Genomic DNA, 12,445 nt, shown 5'->3' on the forward strand with positions numbered 1-12,445 from the left:
TTAACCTTTCCTTTGTTCAAAAGTTGGAAATAGGCCTCATCACCTAATATTGTTGAAGGTATTTGTTTGTGTAGTTGGCCTGTTCCATGATATCTTTGATATCCTTCCATGTAACTGCTTCCTCACTTTTCGTTTTGAACAGGGATGCTAGGACACAAAGGTTTTGGGCATTTTTAACCACAAAAGGTGCCTTGGGAGGTACATCTGATTGTATTGTTTTTCCATCGCTTAGTTGCCAGGTTATGACATCGACTTGATAAGGGTAATTAATCCCTTTTTTGATGGTATAAGCATGGAACCAGTTGAAGAAAGGGATATTTTTTTGGACGAGTTCAAGAAACCTATAGAATCGCTCTTGGATATTCTTTCTATTTTGGCCTTGGTATTTTTTGATGAACCATTCTCTTTGAGGAGTCCATTCCTCAGAATAGAAATATTTTCTAAGAGATTTTTTATCAATAGTGAACTCTATATTGATTGCTCCGATGAAATTTGGGGTTTCAATGGAGGAGTAAGTTGGGGATAAAGTAGATCTTTGGTCCTCATTATCCATTTGGTAGGTTGTTTTTACCGGTGTTGTAATTTCAAAACCAGTAAGGTGGATTGTAGATCCATCATGGGAGGGTTCAGGTTGAGCTCTACTAATGGAATTGGTTCGAGAAATGGGAAAAGATCTTCTAGACATAGTAGATTTAAAGTCTTCTTTAGTTCTGATCGATCTAGGTAGGTAAAATGAGTTTCTCATATCAAAGACTAAATCAACTTGCCCAGTTTGGTGTTGGACAACATCACGGAAGTCAGGGGTAACAATAGGTTGAGCCGGTGTAGCTCTTTCTATTGACCATTTCTCTGGTAGAGTGATATCATTCCATTGAATAGTTTTTTGGGACGATAATATTAGCTTTTTTATTATCAGTGAGAAACAAAGTGGTTTCTCCGGACTTTTCACAACTTGTTTTAAGGAAATGAGATTTGATTGAGTTCATAACCTTATACTGAACTCTGTAGATTAAGTTGATTGGGATAGATCCTTCCTTCATATCATAGCCATGAAGCTTGATGTTAAGGAATAGAACATCAAGAATGTTCTTGTCTTCCAGACTTACTGTTAAGTCCGGATAACAGCTGAAGAAGATTGGTCCATGACTCAAGCTAGATTCAATAGTTCCTAAGAGAGAGTCGTGGAAATTGTTATGTCTAGTATCTCTTAGACATAGAAGAACGACGACGTCTAGTGAACCTCTAGTAAGAGGTTTCATACCAATTTGAACACTACCTATGTGCAGGTAGTTAAAACCTTTGAGGATATGTTCTCTGATGTTTTTCTCAGAGAGCAGATGAATTTCTTCATCCTCTTTTTGAATTTTGTATTTTTGTTCTACAATTCTAATGACGTAATTTGATTTTTTGAAAAAGGACCCATTTAAAAGGACCCATATATATATACATATATATATATGTATATATATATCTATATATATATAATTGCACAATTTAGTTAGTTATATATAATTGCACAATTGCACATATATCAACACATCCTATGATTAGCCACTTAGCACATATATAACATGTGATTCAGTTAACATCAATCATAGCAACAATCAAAATATCAACAACAAAAGACGGCCGAAGCCCCAGAAAACGGAGACACAAGTCTCAAGGTTTAACAACGACCGAAGCCTCAGAAAACATTTTTCAATTCAGCTCAATCAACATCATCACAATCAAATAAGCAAGTCAAAGTTATCGACGCCTAAGTCATTAGCTAGCAAATAAGTTGCCCAGCTTCACAATGCAGGGTTCCTTCACTCGCTTCCTCACTCGCTCCCAAGGTTCCCAAAATCAAACCTTTGATCAAACATATCATCATTCAGTCAAAACAAGTTAATACAATCTAAATAGTATTAACTAAGATCAGACGAAACTTCAAAAACTTCAGAGTACGACAATCTAACACGAAAGGAAGAGTTTTCGCGAAAAAGAATTTCCTCCTCCCTCATCATAGTGCTCTCGGCCACTCCCCCCATTTTAGCGTTTCGACGCTTTTTCTTCGATCTAATTTAATTCCTAGGTAATCTTAGGTCATAACTAGGGTAAAACAATGCTCGAAAAAATTATCGGATTTGAAATGCAAATAGGGGTATTTGGGTCAAGATTTTAGGCAACTCAAAAGTTGAAATTTTGAAAAAGTATACCGATAGAGTTGTAGAGAATGCGGTTTATAGCAGCTGATCCTTAAGACACTAAGTTAAGTCGTGACGTTTTGGTTCAAAACGTAAACTCACATTGAAAGGGGTTTTTGAGTTAAATTTTTCAGATGTACGATGATTCGGTGAAAATCTAAGCGCACTGGCGGTGAATATGGAACCCAGGAAAGGTATAGATGATGATTGAAAGAAGAAATCGAATTAAAAAAGACATTTTTGCAAAATGCTCAAAACTTTGAGCACAGAAAGACATAGAGAAACACAACGGAAAGAAGAAACAGAGGTAAGAAGTAGAAAGGTTACCTCACAAGCAATCCAACGCAACCGAAATTGGGTTGATCGGGAAAGAACTAGCGAAAATCTCTCCTCCTCTCTCTCTCTACCCGTGGCCTCTCTTGGGGCTCTCCTTTTATAGCGGAGGGAAAACGAAGAAAAATGAAGATTTTGCGGATTCGGTTGTCCTGGTACTTTCATCTGCTAATAAAAAGTGAATATTTGGCGACATAATTTGCCAAAACTCAAAACGAAGTTCGTTATATTGAAGAAAAAGATCCAAACGCAGTATGGACCAAAATACGCTGGAAAACTACTTTTTGCATTTGGCGTCGGATGAAGAAATTCCTTTTGGAGAAAGATTGCAATCATCGAAAGAAATGAGGTTACGCGGATGGAAACTTCGTTATAAGCTCCGAATAGAAAAACTCTTCATTCAGGGTCTTAATTAAAGTCCTTGAGAAGATAAAGTCTAGTTTCGACGGACTTTCGGAAAGCCAAACTTATCGTGTGTACAGTCCAAAGTTCCGTAGAAAAACACTGGTCATGAGAAAAATACCCGAAGGTTCTTATTTTTCTAACGATTTTGAATTTCTCTTAAATAGTGCTTTAGGAGCGGAAATAGCTTTTTTCGGACACTCTCGACCTTAGCCAGGTGTGGAAATGGCTCAAGCTATCACTTAAATTGACTAAAGTATTATCCTTAGTCATTTCCTGAACTTTCTTCTTCATTAAGCTATCCGAAACAACAAACACTTGTCCATGTCCTTTCACGACACACTGAAACCTAGGCGTGAATAGAAAATTAATTTATTTAATCTATATTTAAAAATTTGGGTCTTACATGTTGTATCCCTATAATTCATCAATCATTATTACTAATTGGATTATTGGCAAGTTTGGATATGGGAGAAGGAAAAATACTGATTTAAAAAAAAAAACTATCTTTGTGGGAGTATATCTTGTAAATATGAATTTTCATTTATTTTTTTTAAAAAAAGGGTTAATCATCATATATTAGTCCTTATATTTATAAATAAAAATGATTTTCGTTCCTCGTCAGAAAAAAAAATCATTTATTGCCTCCGCGACTGTGGACATTTTGGTTTGAAGTGAGACAGAAGAAGAGAGAGATAAGAAGAAAGGAGAGAGAAAAGAAAGATGTGATAGATGATTTGATTGATAAAAAAGTAAGAAATAGATGGAAAATGAAGGTGGAAAAGAGATGAAGGTGTGTATGTATCAAAACTCTTTTCGTTTTGGTCCTCACCAGAAGGCGGAGCTCCAATGAGGGTGTCTAGTAGCAGGGGAGATTTGATGTGGCATGTCATGTGTCATTTTTAATTAATATTTACTTTTCACGTGTATAATTAAAAAAACAAAAATCCATTTTATCTAATTCTATTTGCTATTCTCATTTTAACGTTAATTAAAATTATATTTCCAATCTCTCGAATCTGGGTTTGTTTTGGTTGCGGGAGGTTGGATCGTAGTTTGGTGAACCAATGAACCTAGATCTCACCTCTTCTCCTTCCTTTTATTTCAGATCCAGCAAGGGGCTTTCTTATTTGGTGGAAGAGGTGATCTCGCATAATGCATCAATAAGGGAGACGAAGGTGGAGAAGAAGCCCTCGGCTAGGTACATCATGAGGAAGTAGAAGAAGGCGGAGATGACAGAGTGTAATGGCAGAGAGGGAGTAGAAGGAGATGATGGAGAATATGTTGTTGTTGTTAAAGAAGATAGAGATTAATGTAGTGATTGGGTTGGGATTGGGATAGGGTATTGGAATTTTGGGTTGGAATTGAGTTTGATTTGGTTGGATTTGTTGTTAAAGAAGATACGATTATTTTGAGTTTGCAAAATGATTAGGATTCAATCTCATCTTTTAAGTTAATTAAGAACTCACCCAATTTTTTTTTGTAATTTTAATTATTAATTAATATATGTCATTTAAAATTTAATTAAAAATAACGTGGATAAAGTCACGTAAACTCTAGTTTGCCACTGGGCACTCTTGTCGAAGCTCCACCCTCCGGGCTCCGGCCAAGACTAAAACCAAACTAACTGCAATTTGGGGATAGAAACCAAACTTTTTCCGAGGAGGGACTAAACTCAAATTCTCATAAAAACACAGAGACTAATTTGATGATTAACCCGACAAAAAATCATGGCAAGGTCAAAACATGTCATAAATTGCAAGTGCATAGCCAAATAGACCTAAACCCTAACCTAAAACACATCGGAGATTAGCGTTGGACATGTGGATGTTAATGCATGGGCTGAAATAATAGGCTAGGTCCATTTGAAGTTAACTTTGGTTTGGCCGATATTTGAGTGAACGGTGATTTTATCATTAATTTTAACTGACGTTCGTGGGCGGTGAGCTGATGCAACTATAAAGTGAAAAAAAAAAAACTTTAACTTAACACCCTTTTTCGTGCCTGTAATTTTTTTTTCTTTGTTTTGGTTTAGCCAATGCTAACCGGCCCAAATAAGTGATCGACACTAATTGTATACACTAAATTAACACTTTCTTATAGTGGCTCTTTGGTCTCTGGTATGACTTTCATCTTCTTTGTGATGTCTTGGTCTTCCTGATGTCTAAATCACTATAAAAAAAACAAGTTGAATGGTAGACTCAATAAAAATAAATCTAAATCAATAATTTTTAAAAACTAAATCAATCAGAAAGTATATAGAAAGACTGTGTGGTTAGTATTTTTTAACCATATCAGAGAATGTAAACAGTTTGAAATGTTTTGAATTATTGAATTTATAGTGAAAATATAGTAACAATAAGATTTGGACCTTTTTACGCACATTCTTCACTCGCTAACTTGGTTGATTGTGTCGTGTAGAATATTGATGGTAGTGTTTGTGGTACTATGTTCCAGCCAAGAACATAGAAAGAAGGTATAGTATCTAGAGTGTGAGGATTGCCATGGGAGAATCCAGAAAGAGAGAGAGTGTAACCGCTTGGAGAGAAAAAGTGTAACTGAATTTAAAGTTTGTTATTCATGAAATGAGTCAAGAGTCCTTTACAATTGGTAACCACCCCCTATTTATAGGTTGGGGGTTGGGCCTACCTAGCTGTGTAACACCCCATTTTCTGTTATTAGGTTATTTATTATTTTATTTTAATTAGTATTATGGTAATTAAGTGATTTTGTTAAATAATTAAGTGATTATGTGATATAGATAAATAAGGTTTTAGGGTTTAGTGTGAGCAATTGAGAGTGGGGCCCATTGTATGGCTATTTAAGGGTTAGGAGTGAAATGGAAAGAAAGAAAAGAAAAACAATAAGGATTAGAAGAGAAGCAGAACAAGAAACACGTGAAAGCAGAGAAGGAGAGGAGAAAAGAGGAGAAAACTTAGAAGTGATCTACAAGAGGTAAGGGTTTGAAATCATGTTTTATGGATTGGTATGATAGTGGATAATGATAGAAAGCATGATTTAGGAACCCTAGGTTGCAAAAATTCCCAAATTGAAATAGTTAGGGTTTGGTTTTTAGATGATTTTGGGGGTAGATGATAGGCTTGCATGATGCGCAGAAATTTACGTTCTCTTGTACCCTTTTTCGTGCTATGTTAATGGCCGAATTTGAAGAAGTAGTCTTCATAAAAGTTGTAGGTTTTTCTGTTACGAAACCTTTGCCACTGGTTTCACGTCATTCCGACGTCTGTAGCTCGAGTTATGTGTATTTTAGTGAGTATAGGTTAAGCTGTCCAGTTTCTTACGAACTGCGGTTAGTGTACGATTTTTCCTGATTTTTGTACTTTGAATTGTGACTTGAAAATTTATAGAGGTTTACAAAACGTGTATACGGAACCATGATAAAAATATTAGATTTTTCTGAGTATATTTGATAATTTACATCTGTTTAATAGTTCATTAGATGTGTGGTGCGCGCACATGGCGAGTTGCGCAGGAAGATGTCGCAAGATGTCGCGACATGGCGAGTTGCGTAGGGAGATGTCGTGAGATGTCGCGACATGGCGAGTTATTCAGCGACATGGCGAGTTGCGTAGGGAGATGTCGTGAGATGTTGCGACATGGCGAGTTGTGCAGTGAGATGTCGCGAGATGGCGAGCATGAGCATGTCGCGAGTTTTTGGGAAAATTTAGAGAGAAATCCAGTCTTTAGGAAATAGTTGCAGAACCTGTTATATATGAATTATATTTAATTTACATCTATTTTTAATAATCATTATATGATGTTGTTTCTGAATTGATGTTATGTTTGAGATGCTAAGTTGTTGTGATTGCAAGTTGTATAATTGATAACATGTAATATGTGTTTTGTGCAACTGGTGATGAATATGCTAAAATAATTAGGACTTGGAGATGGTCTGAATATGCATATATTAGTTGAGTTTTGCACAATACACTGCATAGTTGTCAAGAGGCAATGTTTGCTAGTTCTCGTGGAGGCTAGTGACTTGTCCCAAAACTGGAGTGGTTTTGAAGCCTAGAGCGAGGGCTTTGTTGGTGGTTATCTGTCTGGAGTGGACGCGGTGATACCGCTAAGGATAACAACTTTGGTACCAAAGGCATTTGCACGGGTCTCACTTGAGTCATATGTGTTATGGTGATATTTTTGGAGAGATTTGATGTGGTGGTAATTAGAGACTATTATATATGTTCTAATTGAGCTATAATTTATGGAGTATTTGCCATAACTGTGAACTTGATTAATTATGTTAAAATTACATAATTTATTATTTGTTAGTGAATGTGAGTAATTTATGTGGAGCATAGATAAGTTTTACATTATTTATTATTATGCTTATCCATATGATATGAGTTCTCACCCTTCTGTTGGAATGATGTTCTATGCGACATCGCTCAGGTACCGAAGATAGTGGAGCTTCTCGCGAGGGTTAGTTGGAGGAGGTAGTCTTTCATTTACGGTTTAGTTAGGGGAGTCATGCTCTGTTATGTAACACCGAGAAACGTTTAGTTTTGTACCTTGATGTTAAGAGTTACCTATGAACTCTCTTTATGTTAAATTTTGAAGTTGAAATAAATACGCTGTGCTATGCATATGATGTTGCGACATTAAAGTTAGAAAATTTATATATTTATTATGAGCATGACAGGTGTTTTGATTTATGTTTCTGGAGAATAAGTGTGACACCCTCTGTGTTATGCATTTTACTCTGATTTATGATATATTATTATGCGGGGTTTAGAGGGTGTTACAAGCTGTCCTTAGTGGGCCGGTTTGGGCCCCTCGGAGGAGGTCCAAACCCCGGCTTTGTGTATCGCCCTGGAGCAAGCATCCCTGGGCGAGGGCCTCCGAGGTCTCGCCCAGTCCACAAGACACCGGGCTCGAAGCATGAGAGCTAAGAGTGTCTTTAGAACAAAGGCGACGAATGTAAGAAAAACCGATTAATATTGAGGTGAATGAACTGGATAAGTCGCCGACATGGCGTGGTAAATAAAGCTAAAGCTAAATTTTAACTTAGTCCATAAGTCCACAAGTGGGCCTAAGGCGGCAGCGTTTTATTCGTCCGCCCAGATGCAGCCATTGCCGCTGTGAGTCACGGTGCCTTGACGCGTGTAGGCCGCGTGTAATGCACTGAAGAAAGGCAAAGGTCAGCAAATCTTCAGAATCCCAACCGCTGTAGAATCTCAATTGCTGTCTTAAAAACGTCCCCTCAAATCCCAATATAGCCTGCCAATTTGAATTTGAACCAATCAGCCGTTGTGACTTCCATTTAATGTGCTGGTCCCACTTCCCCAAAATCCGCGTCCATTTCCCCAAAGTAATCATTTCACCTCGTCATCATGGGGCACGATCTTCCATCTATCTTTACACGCGAACACGATCTTGACCACTACTCCCTTATAAAAGCCCCTTTCTCCTATCATTCGTCACTTTCAGAACCTTTGAGCCCTGCTTCCTTATTTTGCTTCTCCAATTCTTTCAAAGAGCTAATACCTTAACACCACTTTCTCAATCTATGTGCCCGCGCCCTCTTCTGTTTTACCTTCCGCAGAATGACTTCCCAACGCAGCCTTCAGAAATCTTCCCGTTCCCAAAGCATTGTCCCTACATCTTCACCCCCGGTTGACCCTCCTCCTCCAGGAGGGCTTCCCCTCGGCGGGGAGGCCATCGAGGCTTTTTGGCACCGGGTGTTCGCCAACCTTCCTGAACCCATAGACCAAAGTCCCACTCAGGAGGCCGTCTGCCAGCCCTCCGATGAATCCATCGCCGAAACGGCCCGCCAGGCCGGCGGGCTCTGCTACGAGAAGGCCCTCGAGGACATTCCTATCACTGGGAAGTGCTTAAATAGATACCGCCCTTGGCAGCGCCGCACGGTTGATCACGGTGCAAAGAAGCCCCATTACTTTAATGTTGATCACGGTGGGGGCAAGAGGAGACGCGCCGCCGCTTTGGGCGCTGACGACGGGACCGTCGCCCCCTCACCAAAGAAGCAAACCAAGGACTCCTGAAAGCCTATATCTGTTGAGTCAGCACTGGGCACTGCCAGCGGGACCGTCCCTCCTGAATCTAGCGAGCCAACGCCGAGCGTTGCCGGCGAGACTGTCCTTCCCGAATCTGGCGGGCCAATGTAAGACCCCGTTATAGGGCATATTATTTTAATAATAATATTTTGTGAATTACTTGTCTTATGTGTGATATTATACATTTTTAAAAGGTGATTAATAATTAGAGGCAATATTAAGTCTTAGAAATATCTAGACGTTGACGTGCGTGACGATACGAGCATTTCGACTGTAATATTACTAGGGTTCTGCGACGGCGACTTTTAGGTCAAAATCGGCCCGACATCGGCGATGAGTTGGCGAATCGAGGCGACGAGGAAAATTTCTTGGGCCACACCTTATGGGGAGGTGCTGGCCATGGTTTTAAGAATATTCCATGAGGGAATATTCCTTTGTTTAATTTTCGGAGGTTTTATTTAAATAAAATGAGTTTTTAATTATTTTTAAACCTATGGTTTATAAAATAATTAATCCTGAAAAATATTTTTGAGTTATTATGAGAGTGGTGAACGAAATTTTGGAGCCAAAACCATTGGTAAAGTTTTTGAATTCAAATTTGAAGTTTTGATGCATTTAGGAGGGAAATTGTGTATTTAATGCATTAATTATTTTGGGTTTTTATTTAAATTATTATTTTGAATATTGTTTTGAGAAAATCTGAGCATGGCGAAGGTGGTGGACAACCAAGGCATGAGGAGGAGGAAAAATGAGTATTTTGCAAGTATTTTCCTTTTCTAGCTAGGCTTTATGAGTGAGAAATTTTAGGGATTTTGATTCCTTGACTTTCAATTAATGAGGGATCAATATTTGAGTTTTTAAAATCTTCAAGGATCTTCTCATATCTGATTGAAAACCTTTTGGATTCAGATTTATATATTCTAAAAGATTAAGGATTTAAATGATAGTTTTAAAAAGGGATTTAATTAGGAAATAAGCCAAATTTTGAGGACCGAATCAAGGAAGGTTGGAAGAGTCTAGAAACACTAAAATGGGCTGGAAATTTCGTGGGTTTGGGCTTCTTCTTGGGGAGAAAGAAAAGCATTTAATGCTTGGCTCTCACCCCTCACTATAAATAGAGCCTTTTCCCCCTCTTATTTTTTCACACCAAGAGCTGTCATCTCCTCTGCATTTGCATGAGCTCTCTCTCCCTCTCTTGTCTTTCTTTTATTTTTCTTGTTCTTAGGTTATTTTAGTTTCTAAGCCTTGAGCAAGGTCATTCTCAATATGCTCTGTGGTTGCAGCTTAAGCTGATCTGCCAAATCCAGAAGAGAATGATTTTAATCAAGTTGCTTAGAGATGTTTATCAATTTGAGGGTTTTTCCTAAAGAAGTTCTTGATGTTCTTGTTTTGTTCTTATGAAATTCAAACAAAGGATTTTATAAAGGAGGTTTTGATCTTGGGAGGATTGAATCTATGCGAAAATTTTGTTTTTCTTCGAAAGTTCTTCAAGTGTTCTTATGATCTTCAAGCAAAATGCTTTAGAAAAGAATGTTTGTTCTTATAAAAGAAATGGTTTTGGACTTTCAAGGTTTTTGGGTGGAATTTCGTGACCAATAAGGGGATGGGATCATGATCGATCCGATGGTCCGATTAGTAACGTTACTCTATTCGTTCGTTGGTAGGAAATTTCCAAGTGTAGACTAGCTTCAAGGAGCAACCCGAGACTTCTAGGAAAGCGTACCTTTGAGGTAAGGGCACTTCGGTTATGATTGATTGTGATTGTATGATTGTGAAATGTTAAGGACCTTATGATTTTCGAATATTCTAGTAAGGGCACTTCGGCCTCGACCTAGATAAATTGGTTGTGATTGTGATTGTTAGAAAGCATGATACTAGGACTATAGATGATATATGTGCTAGATATGCTATATGATGATGATGCAATCAATGTTAGCTAGTGTTATTATGAACATACCTATATGCCTAGGATGTTAGCTACTTTTATTGATATGCATGCAAGTTACTATGTTACGGTATTTTGTTCATATGAGATGAACGTGATGGGCTTAGGGCCTAGTGATGATGACTGACTTGCATGGCATGCATTTGTGGGCCAAGTGACCTGGACTAGGCTTGGTTGGCCACGGCTGGTGACCTGGACTGGGCTTGTCAGTGGTGACGTTCAGGGGATGGACCTGAACAAAGGACGAACGTGAAACGGCAGTGCGTTGGAGAGGTCCAACCCCGATCATCAAGCTGTTGGGCAGCGGTGCGTTGGAGGTGTCAAACCCCGATCGTGGAGTCGTGTTCGTTCTGCCTTTCCATGAGGGATTGGCTTATGGATATCCAAAGCGTATGCATGCATGTGCACAAGCATTGACTAACAATAAACTATAAGATAGTTCCCTATACTTGTGAAACTTAGAATTATGAGATAGTTCTTTATACTTGTGAACCTTAGAACTTAATATAGTTCCCATATTTGTGAATGTTAGCTTAGTGAAAAACTTGTGATTGATAGGGTAGTATACCCTACTTATGATATGTGTGTGTTAGAAGTTGACCCTTGCTTGTTTGCTGTTTGTTGTTTGGGGTGCTTAACGCCTAGACAACAAGCATGCATGTGATCAGTCGAGATGTGGCCCTATACCTGCTTGATGTGGACGACGACAAGGCTCGAGACATCGACCGCGCGATTGATGGTTCAGCTATGAGATTGGCGAGAGCAGAGGATGCAAGGCGATGTGATGTGAGTGCTGGAGGAGGCCTTGGAGGGCACGCGGCCTATGAGTCGGGTATTGAGTGTGATAATTGAGTCTGTACTTGGGGGTGAGCCGAGTTTATTTATAGGGTTCGAACCTAACCTAGAGACCTTCTTGTTGTGTTGGCTCGGGGGCGGTCGAACACTAGTTTAATCATTATGTTTTAATTCGAAAGAATCATTGTACGCTTCCAAAGCTTTTATTAATAAAATGAATTATTCAGTCTATTTCTCCAGTTACTACTTCTTTATTTGTAAGCTATGTTTCGAAAATGTTTTTATTTCGGCTAAAATTTACCCACGTTTTTGAAAAAAGATTTATAAAGTGACCCCCGAGATTTAGGGATGTTACAGCCAACACCAAGCGCCACCGGCGAAACTGTTCTTCCTCCACCAAAGAAAAAACCCCGAAAATCCAAAGAAGTTGAATATCTCGAGCCATCATTGGATGGAATAGACAAAACCGTCGCCCCCTTGTTAAAAAAGAAAAAAAAATCAAAAAGCCCAAATCTGGCGAGACCGTCGTCTCCCGCCAAGACACGGCTGCAAGGAGCGACTCAAATCCAGAAGGCGGGGTGAGAACATCGTCCGCCCTTGAGGAGATCATCAACAGCCAGGCTGCGCCCGAGGGCACTACTACCGTCGCCCCTCAACCAGTCCCTGTATCTGATCATTCGATTCATCAAGTCGATGCGAGCTCACCTAGGGCCTCCCCCGCTCGTTCAATGAGTTGCAATGATGAGGAT

The sequence above is a fragment of the Lotus japonicus genome, chromosome 3 (genome assembly GCF_012489685.1).
Source record: "Lotus japonicus ecotype B-129 chromosome 3, LjGifu_v1.2".
In the NCBI taxonomy this organism is placed as follows: domain Eukaryota; kingdom Viridiplantae; phylum Streptophyta; class Magnoliopsida; order Fabales; family Fabaceae; genus Lotus; species Lotus japonicus.